This window comes from Dromiciops gliroides, chromosome 2 (genome assembly GCF_019393635.1).
Source record: "Dromiciops gliroides isolate mDroGli1 chromosome 2, mDroGli1.pri, whole genome shotgun sequence".
NCBI classification, from domain to species: Eukaryota; Metazoa; Chordata; class Mammalia; order Microbiotheria; family Microbiotheriidae; genus Dromiciops; species Dromiciops gliroides.
The window spans coordinates 8,648,420-8,672,984 of record NC_057862.1 but is presented as its reverse complement, the minus strand read 5'-3'; the positions used below and the strand labels follow the sequence as shown (position 1 = coordinate 8,672,984).

The 24,565-nt window shown below is 47.5% G+C and overlaps 2 protein-coding genes across 3 annotated transcripts in view; one reads left to right on the top strand and one right to left on the bottom strand.

Moving 5' to 3' along the window:
• The window catches only part of INSYN2A (inhibitory synaptic factor 2A), an 80,986-nt gene extending 60,183 nt beyond the window's left edge, over positions 1–20,803 (bottom strand). Inside the window, exon 1 of the mRNA XM_043984308.1 lies at positions 20,683–20,803. The gene's annotated coding sequence lies outside the window, so the exon portion shown is untranslated. The remainder of the gene's footprint in view (positions 1–20,682) is intronic.
• Positions 1–24,565, top strand: part of DOCK1 (dedicator of cytokinesis 1) — a 586,118-nt gene that overhangs the window by 278,505 nt on the left and 283,048 nt on the right. The window lies entirely within an intron of this gene.

Genomic DNA, 24,565 nt, shown 5'->3' with positions numbered 1-24,565 from the left:
TGTTCATTGCACTCCTAAAAAAGTGATTAGGAAGAAACCAGTAGCTATGAACTTGTACACATTCTCATCCCTATAATATCTTGATAAGAGTGACCCAGACATATAGCTGATCCAGGTGTCATTAATGAAAATAGGGAAGCAGAACAGGCGAGCTTTTGCAAGTGATTTTACCCATTATTTTACACTTGAAAAATCACTATTGGCTGAAATGTATCAAAAATATAAGATCCTATTGTGTTGTGGTATTAAAAAATTTGGGAGAGCAAAATTCTGCTGGAAGATTCTCTTCCCATTTGGTGTCTTCCTTGTGTAGGAGAAAATGTTGCAGGATCAGTTAATAGATGGAATCCAAGAGATCTTTGTTCAGTGATCCAAGCCATTAACCAAGAAGATCACTGTTGGCATCATTCAGAATGTGCACGTGTCAGTCTACATGTGAGAGGGCTTCCCTAGACATGTCACGGCCCTTTAGATGATTGTATCAAGTCTCAGAGCACTGCCAAGCTCCTTGTTGAATGAGTATTGTGGAGATGTAACCTGTCAGCTGGGATCCATCAGTGCAGAGATTTTAAGCAGGAAGTATAGTTGGACAATGAGTTGGACCCAGAATTAAAGAGGGAGAATTGAACAGTAGGCTTGATTGCAATTTTTACAAAGTTGTTAAAAATATTCTCCCGGTCATGGTTTATGGCTACAAATTATGAATGCTATAATTTCTGAAGAATCAAACTTTAAGAGACATATCATGGACAATGAAAAGAAGGAGCCAAGAGAAAAATAAAAGCTACTCCCCAGTAAATGGATGACCAGAAAAAGAAGTGGATCAGAGAGAGAGAACACAACCAGATGGGATCTCAGCCCACAGGGTGCACGGGTGCACAGAATGCTGATTGACCTGTAAGAATGATTCTTGAATATTGACTGGAAGATGTGAAGAGCTGGAGAAGTTATGGATTGTTGTGATTTGCATTGAGAAATGGGATCAGAGATCTCTTGGGAGTGTTTGTTGTTGTCATTTGTGGTGGTGGGGGGGTGTTGGTCCGTTTGATTAGGCTCACCTCACAGACAAATTTTTATAAGACAGGATTAGGAATTTTAATGTTGGGCGGACACTCAGTGGGAATTGGATGCTTCACTTTTCAGAAGAGAAAACGAGCCGAGAGCATCAGAGTAAATTTACTCAGATCACAGTTGGGTATGTGGCAGTCAGGGTCTGAACTCAGGCCATCTAACTCCATATCTAGCCTCTACTATACAACATCATTCTGTTGATCTGAAGACGAATTTTTAAAAAATGAATTAATAAATGGAATTTTGTAGTTCATCATGGGGTATGTGTTGAGGTACCTAGCAATTTCCAATTAGAGATGAATTATTATACTGTGGATGTGCCAGCTCAAACTGAAGTACAGTGACTTCACAGGTATCTGGAAAAATGCAAATGTTTATTTGTGGGAATCACTGAAGGTATCAGACTGTTAGCAAGAGCATTCCCCAAAGGGCTAGATTTTATTGTTTCAATGAAATATTGACTAAACCAAGCTGTACTAAGGGAGGAGGAGGGAGAGAAGATCTAAAATCTCAGTGCTGTAGTGGGATGTCAGAAGACCTGTGCAAGGTCTCCAGTCCTTTGAATGGAGATTCTGTGGAGGAGCTATGGAGGGCATGGCCAAGGTTGGCCCTGGGGGCAAAGTCCTGGATGGTTTGGGGTTCACTGCCATTAATTACAGAGATCCATGAAGTATTGATGAACAATGAGTTTCTGAATTTTTTTGGAACTTATGTTTCGAAAGGACATCTCTTCATTAGTTCTTTGACCAAGGCTTGAGCCTAGATCTGCACAGGAAGCAGCCACATTTTGCTACTTCTGGTCGATTTCATAAGCTTGGAATTTGGCCATATAATATGATGCCACATAAGATGATAGAACAAAATCCAATTTGGAACGTCTAAACAGAGGGTGTTGCCAAGAAATGCCTCAATACGCACTGAGCCCAGAACATTTCACCAGCGCCTGGTCAGCACTCTGGAGAGCCCAGAAAGGGCCTGGGGTTTTATCAGCTTTCTTTGCTGTTGGCTGATCCACGGTTAGGACACCTTGAAGTCAGAGACACCGAGTCCCATTTGAGACAGATCTGGCCACCGTTTCCTCTCACAGCTGTGGGAGAGTCTGAATGTTCAGCAGCTTAGCCCAAGGAAATGGAGAAAACTGTGGTGGTTGTAATTATCCCAATGATGGACTAAAATAAAGGCCTTCATTCAGAGACTTCCTCTGGGCTCCCAAAGAGTTAATTCTGAAATGGGCTTCACTGGCACCCATTGATTGTTCAAACATGGAGCTGTCCCTATTTTCTGGGCACAAACCACAGCTAGTGCAATATTTGCTAGGTTCATTATCCAGCCTGATCTACTCATATGGTGAATAGGCATTTTGGAGATAACAGTTATCTTTGATGGAGGTCACTGCTGAAGATTTTTATGGCCAAAAAGGCTAAGGTAACTGAATCCAGTGGGTGATACTACCTCGAATAAAGAGCTGATGCCTTGGGGATGGGGATAAGCTGAGTCTGTAAACCAGGGGCTTCCCACTGGGTCACATTGTAGGCATTTGTGCATTTCGGTTGCTCTGACAAGGAATCAGAGCCAAAGATGTGGTTAAGAATAATTAAAAGGTCAGGCTGAATTAAGTAAAAATTTGAATTTTAAATATGTATTTTAAAAGTAAATGCTGTTTTCTATTTCTTCTTCCTATGTTTCTACTTACTGGAGCTACTCTAAGGAATGCATAGAAAGCAAAAGAATTCACTGCAATCATATCTACACGGTTAAAATGGATTCGAGAGCATCCATTGTTAGATTATTGGTGTCTCCATTCCTTCTCTACTCCGCCTATCCTGTCCCTGCAACCCCCAGGTGAAGGTAAACTGTGCCCCAGTTGTCATGAGTTCTGTAGTTGTGGTTACCGAATTAATGAAGTCTGACTCCCTGCTTAAAGCCAGCAGAGGAGATGTTTGTGAAAGTGAATTGGGTTGATGGTCACCCTAGAGTATATTCAATCCTAATTTCCAGATCACTCCATCCACATGACCTGCTTGAATCCTTGGATGTTCTTTTTCCATTAGTTACCATATGATTCTCTTGTAGTTGAAAGACTCCCTCTGTCTCCATCTCTGCCTTTCTATCTATATCAGTATCAGCATCTATGCTTTTTCTCTGGTTGGAACGCAAACTTCTTAACAGCAGGGCATTTTTCTCTGGTGTCTCTCTTAAGCATCTTGCATTTAGTAGGAGCTTGGCTGATTGATGGACAGAGAAAATTACTTGGTCTTCATGTCGACTTAGAAAACAGCTGGTTCTGACCATCTACACTGGGGGATTACCAGAGATCCCTGTTGCTAAGGGTAATGGAAATTCCAAATGCAAAGTGGCAGCCCGTTCCTATGGAAGCCCCCGGCCTCAAATCAGAAAGATGAAGATTATCGGGAAAGTCTCTAAGCCTTGGTGCCAGGTCCTGGGCCTTGACCAGCAATGCTGAAGCCAGAACAGGTCTCACCTTCATGGAACTCACATTCCAATGGGAGAGACAAATAGCTAGGTGCCTACGAGATAGATGGAAGGTGTCCTCAGAAGGGAAGGTACCAGCATCCCGGAAGGTGGAAGAAGGTAGCATTGGAGCTGAATCTCCATGAGCAGCCTAGAAGCCTGAGAGGTATGGGGGACAAGGGGCAGGAAGAGCCTGTATGGAAGTGCTCCTGCTTGTTCTTTGGTGCCTGTGTCAGGTGGAGCAGCGGCCCACCATAATTGAGTGTCCGTGCCAGGATTTCTGCTTTGAGGTAACCTTTGACTACGCGTGAAATCATCTCGACTCCCTGGTCTCATCTGTCTTTCTGGCAAGGCCGTGCCGGCCCCCATGCATTACGGTCAGCTCTAGGGCTCACTCGGTATTTTTCATTGGGGTGGCATTGAGCTATGGTCTAGGAAGCATCCCAAGTGCCTTCTCACTCAGCCCAGCCCAAAGGCTGACTAGGAAGGGCCTTGATTCACCTCAGAGGTGGATGAGCCAAAAGGAAAGGCTGAAAGACACACATTTGGTAAATGATTTCTATTTATAACTGGGCAGTAGCATGTGTAGAGAATGTTTCCCAGAGCGAATACAGGACCTTTGTAAGGCTGATGTACCTCCCAGAGGAGCCAAACTCCTTTCCTTTCATCCTGCCAGATGAGCAAATCCTGACTCAGTTTCCTTTCTAGATCCTTGTCTTGCTTCCTAGGCCAGTCATGCTGGGGTTAGAGTAACTGGAGGAAACAGAGACAAGGGACTGTTCCCTAACAGAGCAATGGAAAGGCTTCTCTGGAAATGAGGTAAAAGTTTGCTTGCTGAGAAGTGTCCCTGCGGAGGGAAGGTAACAGTAGCTCTGGAGGAGGACATTTGCCGAAGAGAATCCCTGGGGTGTGGAAGGAAGGAAGGAGTGATGAGGATGACCTGTCCTGGGTGTTGGGTGTCCCTCTGCTAAACCTCTGCTCACCCCATGTGGGGTTACTGTGACTCGTTTTTGTTTTTGTTTTTTTTTTCGGAGCAATGAGGGTTAAGTGACTTGCCCAGGGTCACACAGCTAGTGTCACACAGCTAGTCAGATGTCTGAGGCTGGACTTAAACTCAGGTCCTTCTGTATCCAGGCCAGGGCTTTATCTACTGTGCAACCTAGCTCCTCCCTCGCCACAACTCTTGAGACCTTGGGCCCATTGAGGGGAATCCTAGGCAGCGCCTGCCAGGTTGGAAATACCTGTCACCCACCTACCTGAAGACCAGCTTTGATAAGTTCCGAGGACTCCGTCACCAGCGGGGTCAGGATTCTCATGTTTGGTGTGTTTTTGTTTTGCCTGGGGAATCCGCGTTGGTGAAGGGCATGTTGGGACCAATGAGATCCTACACCCTTGATGCGCTCAAGGACGGCATCCCCAGAATGAGGCCTTAGCTTGCAGTTTTCATCATGTGGGTCTTAGCATGCTTCGTTGGTGATGGCCAAAGGGCCGTCACGTGTTATTCCTTAAAAGCATATTTTCTAAAGTTTCCGCTGGGCCTAAAAGCACCCATCCAGGGCCTTACTTCACTTGGACCTTTGGCCTCCAACTTATTATCCTGGAATTCAGGGTTAGGAGGGCCCTTCAGGGGCATCTGGACCAATTTCTTCACTTTACACCTGAAAAACCCTGAAGTGGGGCTGGGGGGAGGGGAGCAGAGGATGACATGGGCTAATCAGGCCTTTCACAGTGGGACTCACTGCCCCCAACACTAAGAGATTTGCCAGGCTGTTAAATAAGAAGGGTATGTAATCATCCTGGTCAGGAGAAGGGTTCTCACCTAGGCTCAAGGGGATGCATCTAGTGGACCAAACATGTATTAAAGTAAAGCTATACTACAGATCCTCATGGGCGGCAGAACCTTTGCCAATCATTTGGCATTTCATGCTATTCAGATTCAGAGTTCAGATAGCTCTCTTGGGCTGGTTGGCTGGGCCAAGGTAAGACTTTTGCTCGGCCTAAACACAAGGGAGGGAATAGTCCCTGCCGATCAGAAAAGGAAGGAGGGAGGGGCTGGCTAAGATGCCCCTGTGCCCAAGTCCCATCCTTATTCTCAGACTCTGAGCCAAGGAAATCCTCCCCAGAGATTTAAAGGTTGTTTGACCATCAGGGGAGCATAAGTCATAGGCAAGCTCTTTAAATAGAAGAGAGAAAGCTAGCAGAGGTCCCACAAACCGTGTGGGCTGTCTGAGCCGTTAAAAGAAATTAGATGTCACTGGATTATTGAGACTTAGGGCAGGAGATTTGCCACCAATATGGGTGATCTGCTTAATTTGATATGAAAATGGTTTGTCCTCCTTGTAATATAATTCTGTGTTACAGAGGGGTTGAGGAGAGGAAGCCCCAAGGTGGGCCAGATGACAGGGGAAATATTAAAATGTACTGTGAAAAATGGGCATTGTGTACAAAGTCCTGATGCAGAGCTAACCTGGAGATTATTTCTCACAGCTGGCACATAGTAGGCATTTAATAAATGCTTGTTCACTTGAATTGCTATAGTTGACGGGTAAGAGAAATTGTTTGTGGAGCATTTTTAAGATTAGAAATCAGATGCCAAGTTGAAGTGAGAATTGCGGTTAAAAGTTTGATGTTGGTTCTTGCTGCATAGCAGGGGTGAGAAACCATTTTTTATTCACAGAAGAAGTCAATTGTGGGTCACACTCTGGTGTGACAGTTACGTGATGGAGAGGTTTGGAGGTTCTCCAAGATTGTGTGTGTGTGTGTGTGGGGGGTATGGCCGAGTGTGTCAGGGTTTGAGTGTTTTCCAGCTAAAAGAGAATGGAAGCCTCACCTTAAGTTCCTTTTTTGTTTTGTATTCTGGGAGTCTGGTACAGTGCCTGACAGCGTATTCATTCCTTAATAAAGATGGACTAAATTGGATTAAATAAAGCAACAGAAAGTTTTCAGTTCATTGGGATTTTAAAATCAGAAACAGGATTTTCAAGCTTTTCAAAAAAAAAACCACAGAGATATTTAGAAATACGGTCTAATTCCTTCTGAGACCAGTAAGGAGAAGAGAATGCTGAATGGATGGAGGGGCAGGGAAGTAGAATTAGAGGAGACGGATGGGGCCGATGGAGGAGCAGGAGGCTCCAGAGTGAGCATTAACCCGGTTAGCCTGCCCACGTGACTTTCTTACTGTTCAACATTCTGGCTTAGGCTATTTTGTGTTCCCCTTGCAAGATTCATCAGTCTTTCTCTGAGTCTCCTCGACAGAAGGCTTCAGCCTTCAGAAGGGCATCTCTGAATGGGAGAGCCAGGGCAGACTAGTCCTTCCCCTTGACCGAGGACAGGCAAGCTGAGTTTTATACTTGTCCTGTGGGAAGAGACAGGGAAACTAGGACTTGGACCCCTGATGGAAATTTAGCCAAATTCTGGGAAGTTTTCTCTTCTTGTTCTGGGAAAGAATCCCAGGAAACTCTGCTTATGATGAAAAACAGGAGAAAGCATCCCACAATCCAAAGAACTCAGGCAAGACATCTCAACAGAAACTGGGCATCATTCTGCCCGTCCTGCAGATAAAGAAGCTGAGACAAAGAGAAGAAAAAGTGACCATCTCGATTTGAACTTGTAGTAAGTGCCAATCACTTCGCTTCTTTCAGCCTTAGTTTTTTTATCTGCAAGATGGGTATGATAATACTTGCACCATCCACCTTGCAGTATAGTTGTGGGGAGCTGGTCTAAATGCTTATTGCAGGTACAAGGCAGATGACTTATAAGCTGCTCTCTATTCCAAAAGCATGTCAGGCATTCTAGGGAACGATTACATGTTATCATCAAAATCCTAAAATCACAAGGTTGTAAGTAGAACAAAAGGAATCTTTAATCCCGAACCCAAATGCCCTTTACAGTGATTGTTTCTGTATTTTCTCGGTTTTTGCTAACAGTGTGGGTGTTTAAGAAATGGTAAGATGATGTTTAAAATTAATGAAGAGCATTTGAAAAACACTCACATCCGTCTGGACAGAAAGGATGCTGGGTGGATGCTGAGCTAGGCTGCTTTTGTGGGTACCCTCCCAAGGTAGGTGTCACTGGAGGGTAATAGTGGTGCCCAAGGAGCATTCCATTTGGCCATCTCAAAAAAAACCAAAGTGGCCAACCTGTCACAGGCTCTCGATGACCTGGCAACCTTTCCATGCCCCATTGGATCAGTCAGTATGCTGCACCTCCTGTAACAATTTCAGAATACCTCTCTGGGGTTTCCCGTTTAATTCTATTCACCACACTTTTGTTAAGGTCCTGTTGTGAATAGGGCTTGTGTGAAGTCCTGGTAGCCACAAAGGTAATTCTAGTTTCTCCCAATGGAGGCTCCGTAGGCCTTCCCGACTGAACATGTCCAAAAAGAGAATCCACCCTTCCTCATAAATGCCTCTGCTTTCTCATGTCTTTCGATGGCCTTCTCAGCCTCCCAGACACCCATGCTTGCCCCCTTGGGCTCTAGCGCTAATCTTTGGCCAACTCAGATCTGTTCTTCTGTGCTCTCTCACAGCTTTCTCCCTCTCTCCCTCCCCACCATAAACCCCCTCATTCAAGACCTAATTACCCCTACTTTGGAGGAGTACAGGGGCTTCCTGCTCAGTCTTCTTGCCTCACGTTTCCCTTTTTTCCCAAGACATCCTCCAGAAAACTTCCAAACTGATCATTATAGTGCAAAAGTTTCCTGCTAAAGCTTCAATAACTGCCTGTTATCTCTCGGATAAAATGTACATGGGACTTTGTGGCCCTCCTTGTCTTTTCACACTTATTGAGCATCACTCCTCCCATGCCTCTACCACCCTCTATGCCATTCTCTGTAAAGGACCTTCCATCTCCACCTCTCAGGCTTTTCTTTGGCTGTCCCCATGCCTGGGGTCCTCTCTCCCCTCCCCTCCCCTTCTTGTTATCCCTAGCTCCTCACCCAAGGCTCACCTCAACTACCACCTAGAACATTCATGAAGCACTTAACCCCAAGAGCTAGTTCCTCTACCCCCTTCACTTTGTGTTCTTATCTTTCAATATGTTGTATCTCCCCACAAAATAAGGATTTCTTCAGGGTGTAGACTGACCGTTTTTGTCTTGGCATCCTCAGTGCTTAAGAGAGAACTTTGCACATAGTCAGTACTTAATCATGTCTGTTGAATTGATCTTTTTCAAAGCTGTGACTAAGGGCAATAGCTTTACTTCTTGTGACATCTCACTGAAGGGGTTGCAGTAGCATTGATATTGGGGGAGGGGCTAGAGCCTGGCTACTGAGTTAAAAAAATAAAAAAGGAAACCAAACAACCAAACCCTGTAACAATTGTTTAGTCATGGGTAATGGTCATAGCTGTTGTCTCTCACACTCCTTGGCTGGGAGTTGAAGGTCTCTCTTGTGGGCCACACCTGTACGTAATCACTGTCCCCCTTATGACATTCTACAGTTACTTTTAATTTGGAATTTTTAACCCAAACTGAGTTAGTTTAAAAGTCAGGCCACCTTATTGCCCTGGCACTTTTGTGAAATCCTGATTTCATCCATTTCCATGGTTTCTCTGGGCCCTCTGACCTGCCATTTTCTTTTCTACGTTTTGGTATAAATTCTCCATAGAGGACTGACCCAGCATGTTTTGTTGGCCTTACATATGCTTAATGATTTTTTTTTTACCTTAATCATTGGTAACAAGTTACAAACTAATTACGCCTATTGTCCATCCTTCCATTGTTTCATTTTAATTCTTCTGAGATCTTAGTGTTGCCAAATGAGGAAATGGAGGAAGTCTGGAGAAATGGAGGGAACAGGATGGCTATCATCAAGTAGTGCATGGGCTGTTGTACCAGAGAGGATCTTACGATTTTGTCGTTTCAACTCCAGGAGGCAGAAATGGAGCTCGCTAAGAGGCAAACGTATACTTGATTTATGGAAAACTTTGGTAACTATTGGAATTGTCCAGAAATGCAAAGGGTTCCTCGGGGAGCCAAGAGGCTCTCCTCACAGCAGGGTTTCCAAGCCAATGTGGGCTGACCCTTTGGTGGGTGTGTAGGAGTGGGCCTAACTTTGCAGGTATGTGTTTGAGCAGTGACTAATAAGGTCCCTTTCAGTTTTAGGAGTATGTGATTTTCTGATTCCCAGGGATGGTAAACCATGGGCCTCATAAATCATGGGACATCATCACGTATGTATTAGTTGTGGGAAGAAAGTCATTGCATCTGAGAAAAATTACTGATATTTCATAAAATAGACTTAAAAAACCCCTCACTCCAATTCTTCATATAGATCTTTTTGTCAGTGGTATAAATGTACCTTGAAGTTTAATTTTATTGAATGGATGCTGAACCTGATTAGGGCTGTGTCTTCTCACAGATTAATCAAGTTTTTCCATGAACAGCTGAGTTTTAAATGGCACTGAACAATTTCCAAAGAACTCTCCTGATGAGGGAGCTGAAACCCAGCTGAGGTTAACAAAATGGTGTCAGATCTCCCAGTTCCTGTGAGAGAGAGACAGGGCCAGACCATGGGGATCCTGAGGGCTCTAAGGCACTTGCTCTCTCCTCAGCCTGTGTCACCTCGCTTGACCTCAGAGAGATTGAACACTTGGATCAAGTTTAGTAGAGATTCTGTCGATGCTGAAACAGATAGTGGTGGCGGCTGATTTATACAAACATGAAGCCACTAATAAGAATAAGTGGAAAACAAGGGGGCGGCTAGGTGGCGCAGTGGATAAAGCACCGGCCCTGGATTCAGGAGTACCTGAGTTCAAATCCGGCTTCAGACACTTGACACTTACTAGCTGTGTGACCCTGAGCAAGTAACTTAGTCCCCATTGTCCCTGAAGAAGAAGAAGAAGAAGAAGAAGAAGAAGAAGAAGAAGAAGAAGAAGAAGAAGAGAAAAGAAGAAGAAGAAGAAGAAGAAGAAGAAGAAGAAGAAGAAAGAGAAGAAGAAGAGAAGAAGAAGAAGAAAGAGAAGAAGAGAAGAAGAAGAAGAAGAAAGAGAAGAAGAAGAAAGAGAAGAAGAAGAAGAAGAAGAAGAAAAGAAGAAGAAGAAGAAGAAGAAGAAGTGTAAAACAGCAGCAGCAGCAGCAGCATCATTGAGAGCAACAGCACCGGCAACACCAACAATATCAAAGGTACCTCAAATGTATAGGGCACAATGAGGTTTGCAAAGCACTGGAAAGATATGATCTCATTTGCTCCTCACAATAACCCTGTCCCCATTTTGTGGACAAGGCAGCTGGAGGTTAGAGTTTTCACAGTTTATGTGATGGGAGGAATAAGCTTTTCATGTACTGAAAAGTTTTATTGGTATGGACTGAGGGTTTATTGTTTAATTGTCAGTCCCTTCAATGAAAGGTTCTTCATCTATAAAGTGGGTGTGATAATAGTGCCCAATTCCCAGGGCTACTGGGAGAAAAAGCTTCCAATGGGGCCCCATCATAGCCTGGGTGTCCGTTGTCTAAGGATGCACCAAGCCAAGTCTGGAGAAGCTTGACCACCATGTTGTTGGGGGTTGGGAGTGGGGGGAGTGGTGGAGTAATGCAACACTCTACCGTGAGATGGCTGGCTGACAAACTTTGGTGGAAGGGGTGTCTACACTGACATTTTCAAGCTTTTAAAGGTCAGTTACAAGCTGGCAGCATTTCTGGCCATGATCAGTCAGATCTTTATCCTTTGATTGTTTTGCTCATGAGTGCAAGCATTGAGGTTTTTTCTATATGAACTCAAAATTTACCATACAATTAACATTTCTACTTACATAGAAATATGGGTATCAATAGCATGACAATGATAGCATTGAGTTGGGTGGTAAAGACCTCTGGGGTGAGAGTCTCAGTGCTACTAGATTGCCCTAGCTACCTTCCTCACCTGTAAAAGAAGGGGTCTTGGAGGCAGCTAGGTGGCGCAGTGGATAAAGCACCAGCTCTGGATTCAGGAGGACTGAGTTCAAATCTGATCTCAGACTCTTCACACTTACTAGCTATGTGACCCTGGGCTAGTCACTTAACCATCATTGCCCCACAAAAAAAAAATATATATATATATAAAAGTATAGGTCTGGGGGCAGCTAGGTGGCACAGTGGATAAAGCACTGGCCCTGGATTCAGGAGGACCTGAGTTCAAATCCAGCCTCAGACACTTGACACTAGCTGTGTGACCCTGGGCAAGTCACTTAACCCCTACTGCCCCGCAAAAAAAAAAAAAAAAAAAAAAAAAAGAAGGGGTCTGGACTAGCTGATTGCCCTGGACTCTTGTTGAATATGTACAAAGTCTAAACATCATGACTTCAAGTATTTCTCTGTTTCAAATAATTATAGTCCTTAGAATTAGTAGTATTTCAGCCTTAATTGATTAGATCCCCTTTTCCTAGAGTACTGTCTCTCATTTGCTTATTAACTATTCTCCCTTATCACTCAGTCCCTCTCCCCAAGTATACAACCTAAACATTCGCTCTTGGAAAAATAATTTTAAAATAAAACAAATGATAACCTTTTAAACTAATTAGGAGTAGAGATGTCTGCTGCCTTTCTTGACAAAGATCATTGACGAATAGGGCTATTGGTACTTGAGAAACAATGTTTCCTATATGACACTGCCTCATACCTGTCTCTTCCCCCCTTTTCTCATTTGTGATGTAATTAGGTAACACAGAGAATAAAGTAAAGCTAAGAAGACCTGAGTTTGAATTCTGCCTCAAACATGTATGTTGGGCAAGTCACTTATCTTCTCTGCCTCAGTTTCCTCATCTGTAAAATGTTCATAATAGTCTCTACCTCAAAAGGTTGTTGTGACCATCAAATGACTGTACATGTGTATGTAGATGTTTGTGTGCGTGTGTATATATGTATGTATTTACATAGATATGTGTGCGAGTACATATGCACACAAGCTATTATCATGTGACTCTAATTCCTCCTCTGATCTTAGTGTCCCTTCGGGTAGTGGAGTGAGTTCACTAAGAGTCCTGGACTTGGAATCCTGGAAGACTTGAGTTCAAGTCTAACCCTTGGCTGGCACTCACTCCAGGGTAATCTGACTCATCTTTCCTGAGACTCGGTTTCCTCTTCTGTCTAATGGGGACAGCACCTTCTATAGTTTTGACTGGCCAGGCTTGTGAGGTACAGATGAGAGAGCGGATGTAAAGGGCTTCCTTTCCAAACCTCCCAGCCCTAAAGATGCTAGTTGTTGTAAATGGCTGTTGATCGATCAGTTGCTCGGTATTGTTAGTATTTGACAGACGAGGAAACAGAGGCATAGCTCACGGACTGAATATTGCAGTGGGTTGACCGTATGTTATTGCCAACAGTGGATTTGCGTTTGGAAAGCTTGCTTTCCATTCCCAGTTATCTAGAGGCATTTGGAGAGGCCTTGAAGGTACACATGCCTTCCTCCATCACCAAAATGCCTCACTCAAACACTGAAAGCGTTTACTGAATGTGGTAAAGGGGGGTCAGGGCTTTTTCTCTCTATTATTAGCTTGTTTTTCTTGATCTATTAGCAGCTGCTTTAAATAGAAATACTTGTCCTTTAAAAACCTTATAATTCATTTCCCCTTAAGCAAGCTTACAGCTAGGCCTTGTGGCCACCACCATCTAGTTCCACAGTCCAGCAAACAAAATGCCGAATGTCCTCATCCTTGTTCTATCTCTCGAGAGCCCAAATCAAGCTAGTACAGCCCATCTTCATCACTCTGTCCTGACGTTTTTGCTGTTAATTCTACCCTGAGTTTTTCCATTGATTTTCCCAGTCGTGAGCATTCTCCCTTGCTCAAATCTGAAATGGAAAACCTAAGTCTTTTTCCATATGATTAGCACTGTCTCTCTGAGAATCTGCATAGCCTGGTGGTTTCAGGTGCTCTGATGGTCAGAGATAGGCATTTGGACCTCTCCTCTGGTACTTACAAATTAGGTGACCAGAGTCAGTTCCTTAGTCTCTCTGGGCCTCAGCTTTATTATCTGGAGAATGGACACATTCATATCTATAGGATTGTCCTTCTAGTCTTGTTCTGAAACTTAAATTTGATCATCTGTGTGAAACACTAGGTGGGCTTGGAAGCTCCAAACTCAGGAGTCATCATCATTATTCTTTTTTTAAGATGGTGGTGATGGAGACCATCTTGAATTCATCATTAGGTTGTCCCGAGGAAGGGGACCAGGTAGAAGATTTATCTTCCAGTGCTTTGCTCTTATGCTCATTCTCTTTGTGACTCAGGCAGCTATTCTGCCTCCTCTGAGCCTCGGTTCCCTTATCTGTTGAACAAGGAGGCTGTACCTCCTTGACCAGATGACTTATTAGGTACATCCAGGCTCCAAATCTCTGGTCCTCTCATCCCTTGTCCCCCTAGATACAGAGTCCTCAGAGGGTGTGTGTGTTTCTATTCTTATTTCTGTCAACAAGGTTCTTCAGTCAGGAATCCCTCTCTCCATTTTTGTCTCATTTTATAGTAATTTTATAGCTCTGAAGAAAAACTGGGTAGGAAGGGAAAACAGCCTACACAAAAGAGGGCACTGAACCGGAAGCTTCCTTTGCTGGCTTCTCGTCCAGAGCAGAGTTGGGCCCTCAGCATCCAGTGCTAGGTCAGTTCGTCTCTCACGTGTATGATGTGAAGCAGGGAGGAAGCTCCTTCTTGTTCTCAGGTTTATGAAATTTGTGAAACCAACGTGGGGAGTTTGTATCTACCTACAGGGGGTGGGGCACCCACTAAAGCTCAGGCCTCCGTGAATGCCGGGAGCCACTCCAAGGCAAACAGAACCAAAAGGACGTCCCTCACAGAAGTACCAGGTAGCATCCAGGCTGATGAGGGCCCTGACAGCCCAGCAAGCCATGGAAGGGGCATGAGTCTGGGCTTCCTGGGGTGCACAGGCTGCTCTCTGCAGGTAGACTCAGGCATCTCCCAGTCCTGGTTCCCTGCTCCCTCCCAGGGTTCTGCACACAGCCTTGAGCTAGGACTGGCTGCAGATAGAAGTGGGTATCAGCAACAAAAGAGATACATATAATGACCACACTTGCAGAAATTAGTTAGTGCCAAGGAGATAAGGGAAAAAAGGACAAAGAAACAGAATGAAACAAACAAAAGATTAGCCAGCTTCCTGAAACAGGGGCCCAGGGGGGTATTTATGAAGTGTTCAGTGTGTGCTCAGCAGTATGCTGGCCACTGAGCACACAATGCCCATCCTCCAAGAGCCCCCTTTCTAATGGGGGAGAGGGTCTGTTTGGAATCAAGCAGACAAAGCCAAATCCTGATTGAAATACCCAACACCTGTGTGGACAAGCCAGCCTCAGTTTCCCTCACCTATTAAATGGTCATCATAATAGTGCCTTCCTCACCAGGCTGTTGTGAAGATCTAATGAGCTCTATAAACAGCCTCACAAATATGGAAGGGCTAGAGAAATACCGGCTCTTGCTGTCATTGCTATTACTGTTTTCCTGGTTCTGATCAGATGAATTCCCCAACGTGAATCTCTGGACATGTGCAGCTGAGGGCACCCTAAGCAAGCCCGGGATTTTGTGGATGGATCTGAGAGAGCCCCCCTTGGCAAATGGAGATGGTGGTTTCTAGGTAGAGACTGTGCTGAGAGAAGTTCCAGGATCCCCACTTCGTTGTGATGTTTATGCAATCTGACAACAATGGCTGGCTGCTCCTTCTTCCCCACGAATACTGAGTATGGAAAGGGGGCGATGCGCTCTCTCTTTGTGGGGCTGCTCTTCCTTTCTTCCTCATCCTGTGGCCTGCTTATCACTTCTGTCATGGCCTATAGTTTACTGCTTTTAATGCTACACCCAGGACCACATTATTAAGGATTAAATTGGATTTTTCCATAGTAACTGCAATAAAAACTTCAACTAGCATTTGGCCATGCTGTTTATTACTGGTACAGTTCATTCATCCCTGGGGTAGGCTCTTGTCTACACAGGTACATGCATGCTCCATCAGTGACACCTGACACCTCAAATTGTTTCTTGGGCCAATATTTCTCACCAAGAGAATGGCACCTGACTGATAAAGATGGCGACTCAGGACTTTGTCACTGCTTTCTGCCCATTCAGTGAGACATAATGACAAACAGCTAACTCAGTCCCTCTGATCCCTGCACTGTACTAGGTGCTGGGGAAGATGTGACATTGAAGTAAGAGAAAGTAAGTCCCACCCTCAAGGGATTACAACACTAAGAGATAGATGCCTTCCAAAGGTATTCCTGTCATTGAAATCAGCAAGCATTTATGAAACACAACTTCTCAGGTTCTAGAAAAAGGACTGTAACTTTTAAACAGGGAGAACCCCATTTTGCTCGTTTTCCAAACAAGAGGATTATTTACTATATATTATACTATCTTCTTCCTTGGATTAGTACAGGTGATGTGTTTGGTAAACCCTAAAGCATTGTGAGCTGTTGTCATCCATCCATCCATCCATCCATCCATCCATCCATCCATCCATCCATCCATCCATCCATCCATCCATCCATTCATTCATTTATTCACCCATTCATGCACCAAACATTTCTTAAATGCAACTCTCTATGCTAGATGTTAGAGACCATGACAAAACGAGTAAGTCCTCTCAATAAGCTTATACATTATTCTCCCATCTTGTCTTTTTTTTTTCTTTTTGGCAGAATTCTGATAGAAATGGTCTTGGAAGAAGTCAATATTTTAGTACTACTTTTTATTTAATATTCCATAGATTATTATTATCGCTATGATCACCACTAAGGTTGTCTAGGTTACTACTCTCCAAAGATGTTGTCTGAACCAAAAATGGAGCTTTGGTCCAGTAGTTTAGGAGTATTAAGAAGATGTACTGATCTCTCTTTGTTCCCTGCATCAACTTTCATATTTGGGAGCTAATTTTCTGTCAGATCCCATTAGAGTTGGGAGGTCTGCAGGCAGCAGAGAGAGACAGCAGCTACAGGCTCGGCATATTTTGTTTTTATTTATTTTTGTGGTTTGTCCGTGGATGATACCTGACCACACCTCAGCTGCCCTCAGCACTTTCCATTCATCACCCTTGGGCTAATGCCCATTTGCCAAATGGCTCCAGCTCATCTTCTTGTGTCTTGGTAGCTTCTGTGGTTAGGACCTGCTAGCCCTACCCAAACTTTGGACCTAAGCAAGCACCCCCTCATCTTCTTGGTTAGTGAGCATCTCAGAGCCCTACTTCTCAGGCTGCTTTAGCTTTTTCTGCCCCCTGTGGTCCCAGTTAAGAAGGGAAATGCTACAGTTTCCAGTGATAACCCCAGAGGCTATTCCTTTTCATGGTGAATGGGGGAATGACTCACTTGCCCAGTTGAAAGCCATTAGCTGGGGGCAATCCCCAGATTCAATCCTCATTTCAAGTGGTGGGGGAAAAGGTGTTTATGAAAGAAATAGACTTTAAAGTTGCAAAATATCACCTGGTTAAGAAAATTCATCTGATCATAGGCTATACAATTAATAATGAATTTAAAGTCACATCCAACTGTCTGGATATGACTTTCTGTGTAATGTTTACTGTATTATCATGTGATATATGAATCTCACTAATTTTATTTTAAAATATTTAAATTAGCACCTTGAGATTATGAAATATTAAAATCATACTTGTTAAGAGATTTTTAAAAATCAGCCTTGTTAGATGGGGGTAGTTTGTCTTATGGAACAGAGGAATAACCTAAGAGTTATGACAACTACATTTGGGGTAGAGGGTTTTTTGAATACTCTGTATGGACTTTGAGGGCCCCTAATCAGGGCTTTTCAAAGTCCTAAAATCAATGAGACCTTCTTAAGTAATCAAGGTTTACCTGGGGAGTCCTGCCATCTGATCTCTGATTCCCCAGCAGTTAGAGGCTGTGATTACTTGAGCTAAGAGCTCCCCTCTAAGCTGCCAGGGCCAGGATGTGCAGTAACTGCCTGGAGATTTCGCAGCCCAGTTACTCGGTGGGCTTGTTCTCAGTCTGTACCGGAGAATCTTGGCAGCCAAATCTATTTCATGACGACACTGATCTCGGGCTAATTGAATGGACTGCCTGTTTTGTGATATAATTGTCATCCTCACTCCATGAGTAGGCCGTACTCTTCCCCCCACCCCAATATCTTTGCCTGCTTCTCTGGGGTTGTTTGGTTTTCTAAAGACATCAGCCATGTGTAGCAGTGACCAGGAGGATCTTATTAGCTGTAGAAATGTCAGGACAAGCTCAGCACTAGAGGACCCGTCATCTCTCCTGTATCCTAGGCCTCTTCTTCCCAGATCTCTTTGGCTTTTTATGCTAATTTTCACAAGCTCCACTTTCCTTGGGTCCTGATGGTGTCCTTCACAGTGCCATTATCACCTTTGGCTCTGCCGTATGGAAAACCAAAGTCCCTCATCCATGCAGTAGGTAACAAAAAGCAACATCTGGAGATGGCCTCTACTAGCCCCAGAGGCTGGTTAGCCTAGGGAGCTGACCTTGGTTACGGCCCAAATGTTTCCACCAGTCCCTTACTTAGCTGTCTTGTCTTCCTTCACCCCCACCCCCTCCCTGCTTTCTTTTCTAAATAGTCCTAATTCTGTATGTGATCAAGTGTGTCCCTCTCTCCTCTCTCTGTCTCTCCCTCCTCTCGCTGTCTGTCTCTGTCTCTCTCATATCTTTAAAGACAAATAAAAGTTCAGAGGGTTAACTATCTGAAGTTAGAGGTATGCTTTCCTTTTCAAGGACATAGTGGGTGTTTTTTTTCCTTTAGAGAAATGAAGTCCACTTAAGTCGTTTATTTTTTTTTTTCTTCCTTTCCCAGGAAGAGATGCATTTAGTGAAGTGACAGGAGACTTGCCTTGGACATGACAAATAATCTATGCAAAATCTTGCAATTAGTAACAGCTAGATTAGACATTTTCAAAATATGCCTTTAATAAAACCATCACGAGGAGCAGTGCCATCTAATGTACGTAGTAAACATAGAGAGTGAATTATTAATAACTAGTGGGGCATGCGGCTGACAGGACTCTCATTTTTCTCTGAGCTATTTGTGTTCAAGGCTCTTAGAAAAAGGAACAGAAAGACAAATATGAACTTTTCTTCAGAAACTAATTATAGCCCCCCCCCCCCCAGGATCAGAATGTCCCTGGCCCCGTGAGCAGACCCCCACATGCCCCAGTGGCCGGCTCTGTTATGCAAAGGCAAATATATCTCCATTTCTGCCTTGCTCCTTAGGGTCAGTTCCATACCATGAAAATTAAATTAACCTGGATGTTATGAAGTCCTGATTAGGAGTGTCACTGGTCATGTGATTTCGAGGGTCGTTTGTCAGCCCTCTCCCAATTTTTAACCTTGAGAGACAGTCTTGCTGAAATTGGCTAACTATGAACACAGAACCAAGAAAGCTTTTCCCTTTCCTTTTTCCTTTCCTTTTTCCTTTCCTTTCCTTTCCTTTCCTTTCCTTTCCTTTCCTTTCCTTTCCTTTCCTTTCCTTTCCTTTCCTTTCCTTTCCTTTCCTTTCCTTTCCTTTCCTTTCCTTTCCTTTCCTTTCCTTTCCTTTCCTTTCCTTTCCTTTCCTTTCCTTTCTTTCGTTCCTTTCTTTCCTTTTTTCAAAACTAGCCTGACCCTTCAAATTGTTTCTGACATGGTCCTTCATCGACTCTGCTTTTTTTTCTGAGGTATGTTTTGGAATTGTCTTTCCTGTGGAAAGCCCAGGAAAAGCCCTCTCAAAGTTCCTGCTGCCAGTTGCCAATGAGTTAATTTTCTCCCATTGATGCTTCTGCAGAATTGGGACTGTTTAAGTAGACAAGGTCAAATTAAAGTGTTCCACCGTTCATGGGGGTGGGGGGGTGAGAAATGAGGGCTGCATCTCTTTCTCTTGGGGTAACCCCTCCAGGCAAAAAGCTGGAAGATATAGATGCCTCTCTGGAACCAACCCAATGCACAGAGATCTCTCCTAATAATGCCCCAGCAAGGCTCTGACTGATCGTCCATCCTTCTGTCCTGCGCTCCTTCCTCCCTGCTTTGCTCCCCAACTCTAGTTCCCAGTGGCATCTGGATGCCAGCTAAGGTCACAGGAGAAGCTTTGCTCCCTCTGGGAGCCCTCCTCCCTAGGAAGCTGCAAGATGCAGCGCCCCAGCCTCTGCCTAGCTTGACTTTCGTTCTAGATGCCCCCACCGGCTGCTGCTGCTGCTGTTGCTGCTGCTACTGCATTTATGCGCCCCCCACGCCGGCTCCGGCTCCCGTTCCAAACGGGATACCCGCCCAGCCACTCCACTCCAAGGCGCGCAGTGGCCCCTACCGAATACTACGCTTCTAGGCGGCAAATGCCCGACCCAGGCTGGCGCCACGCACCAGCGGGCGGCCTCGGGTCCCAGGGAAGGTGAAAGGCAGCGGGGGCCTGGAGGTACCAGAAAGGCGGGGAAAGGAGGGGATGGGAGAATGGTGCTAAATCTTGGGGTCTGCTAGGTGCCCCCCGCGCGGCGAGGGGTGCTGGCCATTTTCGCTGCCCGGGACAGGCGGGCCCCAGAAGTTGGGCGGTACCTTTGGGGTGCTCACCCCAACTCTGGGGAAGTGAGCCCTAGGGCTAGGGCCCCTGCCCGAACCCCGATTCCCCCAACCTGCCCCCATGCACTGCGCTTCCCCTCCCCAAGCTGGGCGGGTTTCTAGAACAAACAGCCAAGGACCTGAGCCGGGCTCGCTCCTTTGGCCTGACCACCCTCTCCACCCCCCACCCCCCAACCTTGGCGGCCATCAAAGTTCGCGACAGCCCAGAGCTAGCCGTAGAGTCGGCTAAGGAGGGGCGCTCCAGGGGAGGGGGTTGCGTAACCGCCCCCCCCCAGCTCCTACTGCCTCTATCCCTGCCCTCCCTGCTACCATCCTCCCCGCTACTCCCTACCAGTCACACACACACACACACACACACACACACACACACACACGGCTGGGGGCGGCCACATTTGGCGTCTGCCTGCCTGTCTCCGGACTTTGCCGGCTAAAGTTGCACCCTTGGCGCCGAGGCAGAGGCCAGCCAGCAGCCGCCAGAAGGGAGCCCAGCACAGACACCCTCTCTGGTCTGGGGGGGCTGGGCAGGGCTGGGCTGGGGAGCAGCAGCCTTGAGATCTACGCTAACACGTCGAACTGCAGCGGGTGGTGGCGGGGTGGGGGGGCGCAGGGTTCGGGATGGGGGGGGCGGCTGGTCGGGGCCGCTGGCTTACCTTGGGCTCCCTTAGCAGTGAGTGTGGGGCTGCGCGGTGACCGGCTGCTGCATCTCTCGGAGCGGCGCGGGCTGCGGCCGGCCAGGGGGAGCGGGAGCGGCTCCGGCTCCGGGTCCGGGGGAGCGGGTGCCCCGCATCCGCGGCCGCTGGCGGCCCGGGCAGTCCGCCGCCTCGCAGCGTCGGGGGGCGTCCGCCCGCTCCTGGGGCGCGCCGGAGCCTCCTGGCTACGCTGCGCTGCCCACCCGGCCCCGGCGCCGCTGCCAACGCCTCCGCCGCCTCTTTCACTACTACCGGCCGCCGCCGCCGCCACCGCCGCCTCCTCCTCCTCCTCCTCCTCCACCTCCTTCTCCCCCTCCTCCCCCCGCGGGGCGGGTGCTCCCCCGGTGCTCCTCCCCCCTAGGTGTCGGAGCTCGCCATGGAGCCGGTGGCGGCAGCCCCAGCACCACGGACAGAGGCAGCAGGGGCAGCCTGGGTGGCGGGGGCGGCGGCAGCACCACGGACAGGGGCGCAGGGGGCGCAGGGGGTCTGGGGCAGGCAAGAGCTGGCTGGGGGCGGGGGCGCGGGCACAGGCAGCGGCGGCTGGAGAGGCGGCCGGTCCCCAGCGCCCCCCGCCTCCAGTGTCCTCATTGACTGCGCTCCGCTCGGGCTCTGGCGAGAGATCTGGGCTGGCTGGCAGTGGGGGAGGAGGGGGCGGAGAGGGGGAGGAAGGCGAATGCCTGGGAGGGAGGAGAAGGAGAGCTGGCGAGGGGAGGAGGGGGTGAGAAGGCAGAGGAGGAGGGGGAGAGCCCGAGAGGGAGGTGGAAGAGAAGTAGGAAGGGAAGAGGGGGAAGGAGAGCTGGGGTGGGAGGAGGGGGAGCCCAGGGAGGGAGGAAGGGGAGCCCAGGGAAGTCCTAGCAGCAGCAGCAGCAGCAGCAGCAGTGGAGGAGGAGGCAGCAGAGGCGGCCTCCTGCTCTCTTCTGCTCTCAGTTTATGGTCAGCCTGAGGAAGCAGGGAGCTGTGCCCGAGCCCCTGGCCCTGCCCCCTTGCTCTTTGGGGGTCCCCTTCCTCACGTCTCGAAGGAGGGGGGCACAACAGCCCTACAGGACTGGTGCCGAAGGGTAGAAGCATAGAGGGGGAGCCGATGCCCGGGGCTGGGCTGCTGGGGCTGCCCTCACCAAGGCTCCCTGCTGTTCCGCTCTGGCTCCCTTAGTCTCCGGCGGCAGGGCAATGGTGTGCGTGGCCCCGGACAGATGCTGAGCCTATGCCTCCACCATTGGTCGCTCTTCCTCCGCTAGGGAGAGTTGTGGAGTTTCCTCTGATGTTGTGGTTTGGCCCTGGAACTTGTTGAGTGTTCCCTGCAGGTGGCAGTCCCCTGCCTTAGGATCCTCCCTCCCTGGCAGGCCCCAGTTTGGAGATCAGGCCCCGGGAGAGCTCCCCCCCTCCTCCCAAAGGCTTCTCTTTGAGAGGGGGAGGCGTTGGCTACAGGGAAGTCACAGGACCCTTGTTTTTCACAGGGAAGGAGGGGACTGCGCACTGGCTACCGGGAACCCCCAATGCCTTGTGTTTGGGGCACTAAATACAGACCTCTGGGGAGGTTAGAGGCTAACCTGGCTCCTCAGGGGCTCTCTTTGTTGGCATGGCTCCGGAGCTGAAGTGTCAGCTTCCCCCATCTCTCGGGCCTCCATTTTCTCCAATCTGGCTCTTGACTGCTTTCGCAGGGTTGTTTCACCTTACTCCCCGGCCGATGGAGTACTGACCAGTAGGCATTCCCTTATCAGTGAAATCCTGGTTTCCTTCGTAACCCTTTCTGTTCTATTAGCTGCATCCAGCGCATCCTTAGAAGGGATCCATGGGTTTCCCCAGGCTGCCAGAGGAGTCCATGTCAATACCTGAGCCCTGAGAGCTGGAACGAGTCCCCATAGTCTCAGGGGCTGGGCACTCAGAATGCTGCCTTGGAGGCTCAGTCCAGACTCAGCCTTTCCCACACGACCCCTCCACCCCCATTGGTGATGTTCTTCCTCCAGCATTCAGGCTAGTACCTGGCAGGGGCCAGGTTTGCAGCCCTGCCCTTGGGCACCTGGGCCTGTGCCCCTTCCTGTGCCATTGCTTCTTTTTCCTTTGCATGCTCCTGGCCTAGTAAACACTTAATAAAGGCTGTGTTGTTACAAGGAAGACTTGGGGCAGAACTGGAGGGCCTCTAGGGGTCCTTCCTTGAATCAGAGAATCCGGAGAAGATTGTGCGCCCCCCTTAGGCCTCTAGTGATACTCAAAGACTAGGTCCTGGTGGCGAGGAGCTTGGTGTGCCTTCTCTGCCCCTCCCCTCACATGTCCTTGCAGTACTCAGGGCGGTCTCCCCCAGAAGCTCCCTGCCCACTTTGCTGCTCCTAGCTGAAAGCTGAGAGCACATCCTGGTATTTACAAATGATGTTCGCATGACCCTCACCTGGGAAGGTCCCAGTCTAATCCCCCATTTTCCAGTTGAGGGGCCTGAGCCTTAAAGAATGGGAGTGAGCTGCCCCCATAGGCTAGAAGGGCCACATGGGCCCTCAGCAGGAATAATGTTGAGCCCAGTTTCTTTCCACCAGGCCTCACTGTTGCCCTGACAAGAGTCCTGAGCTCGCTGCTCCTCCCTGCCTGTGTGTGTATTTGTTCTGGATCCAGCCTTGGTGAGGTGGGACGTTTCTTAGTTTGAGGGTTAGGTGAAAGGAGCCTGCACTCACACCTGTGTGTGCGCGCGCGCACAAGCTTGCGCTTTGCCATTTCCTTCTCTAGCTCATTTTACAGATGAAGAAACTGAGTCAAACAGGATGAAGTGACTTCTCTAGGGTCACACAGCTAGGAAGTATCTGGGCTTAGGTTTGAACACAGAACCAGAGTCTTCCTTGCCAGACCCAGCCCTCTGTGCACTATGGCGCCACCTAGCTGCCCACCCCTATATACTTATCCTACGTAAAAGCTGTCTCAGAATCTGGCAGTTTCTCAGATTTGTGACATTATGTGTCCTTGGGCATTGCTTTGAAAATGATCGGGATTTCTCAGGACAGAGCTCAACCAAGTGAACCATCCCTAAAAAGAAAGAAAGCCAAAACAGATAGCAAACCCTGAACTTCCGGCTGCATTTTGAACAGAACATCTGGGCATCTGCAGCTATATTTCTCTTGCTTCTTTTTACCAATGATAATGATGTCTGACCTTGAGGGATTTTGTCCCCAAGGCTGATGCCCTTCTGTGTGTGTGGTGGAGAGACATCTGGGTTCTTAGGGATGCCAGGGTTGACTCCTGGTTTGCCCCAATAGGTACTTTTGTGATCTTGGATGAATCACTTACCTCGAGCCTCATTTGCGACATGTTTGCTAATAACATGAAAGGCAGGGGATTGGGACTAGATGCATCATGGTTCCTGGTGAACTCAAAGCCATGGTTCATGCACCCATCCACACACACACTTATCGTTTTAGCCCATGTGTCCACAGTCTCCTTTGAGCCTCACGACAGTCCTGGGAAGAAGCTGCCAGTTCATTATCATCCTCCTTTCAAAGATGAGGAACCTGGTGGAGAGAGGCCGTGTGGGCAGCCCTGGCTCTGGGTTCCGATCCCCCAGCTTCAGTCACTGCCTCTAACGCTCGCTCCCTGTAGAACCCTGGGCCCCAAGCTTAGCATTCTTCCTACTGTGCAACACTGCTCCTAGGTACCCACATCACTTCCTCACTTCTCAGTTCAGCCCTCCTTGGGCTCCTTCCTGCTCTCACTCGGCTCCTTGACTTTCTGGGAGATGACCAACGTAGAATGGGGAGTCTGGGAGGAGCTTCCTGAGATGTCTGCTCAGCAATAGCATACGCTGGTTCTTGGGCCAGGACTATCTTCTTATCTATAAAATGAAGGAGTTTGTCAAAGCTCCCTTCTA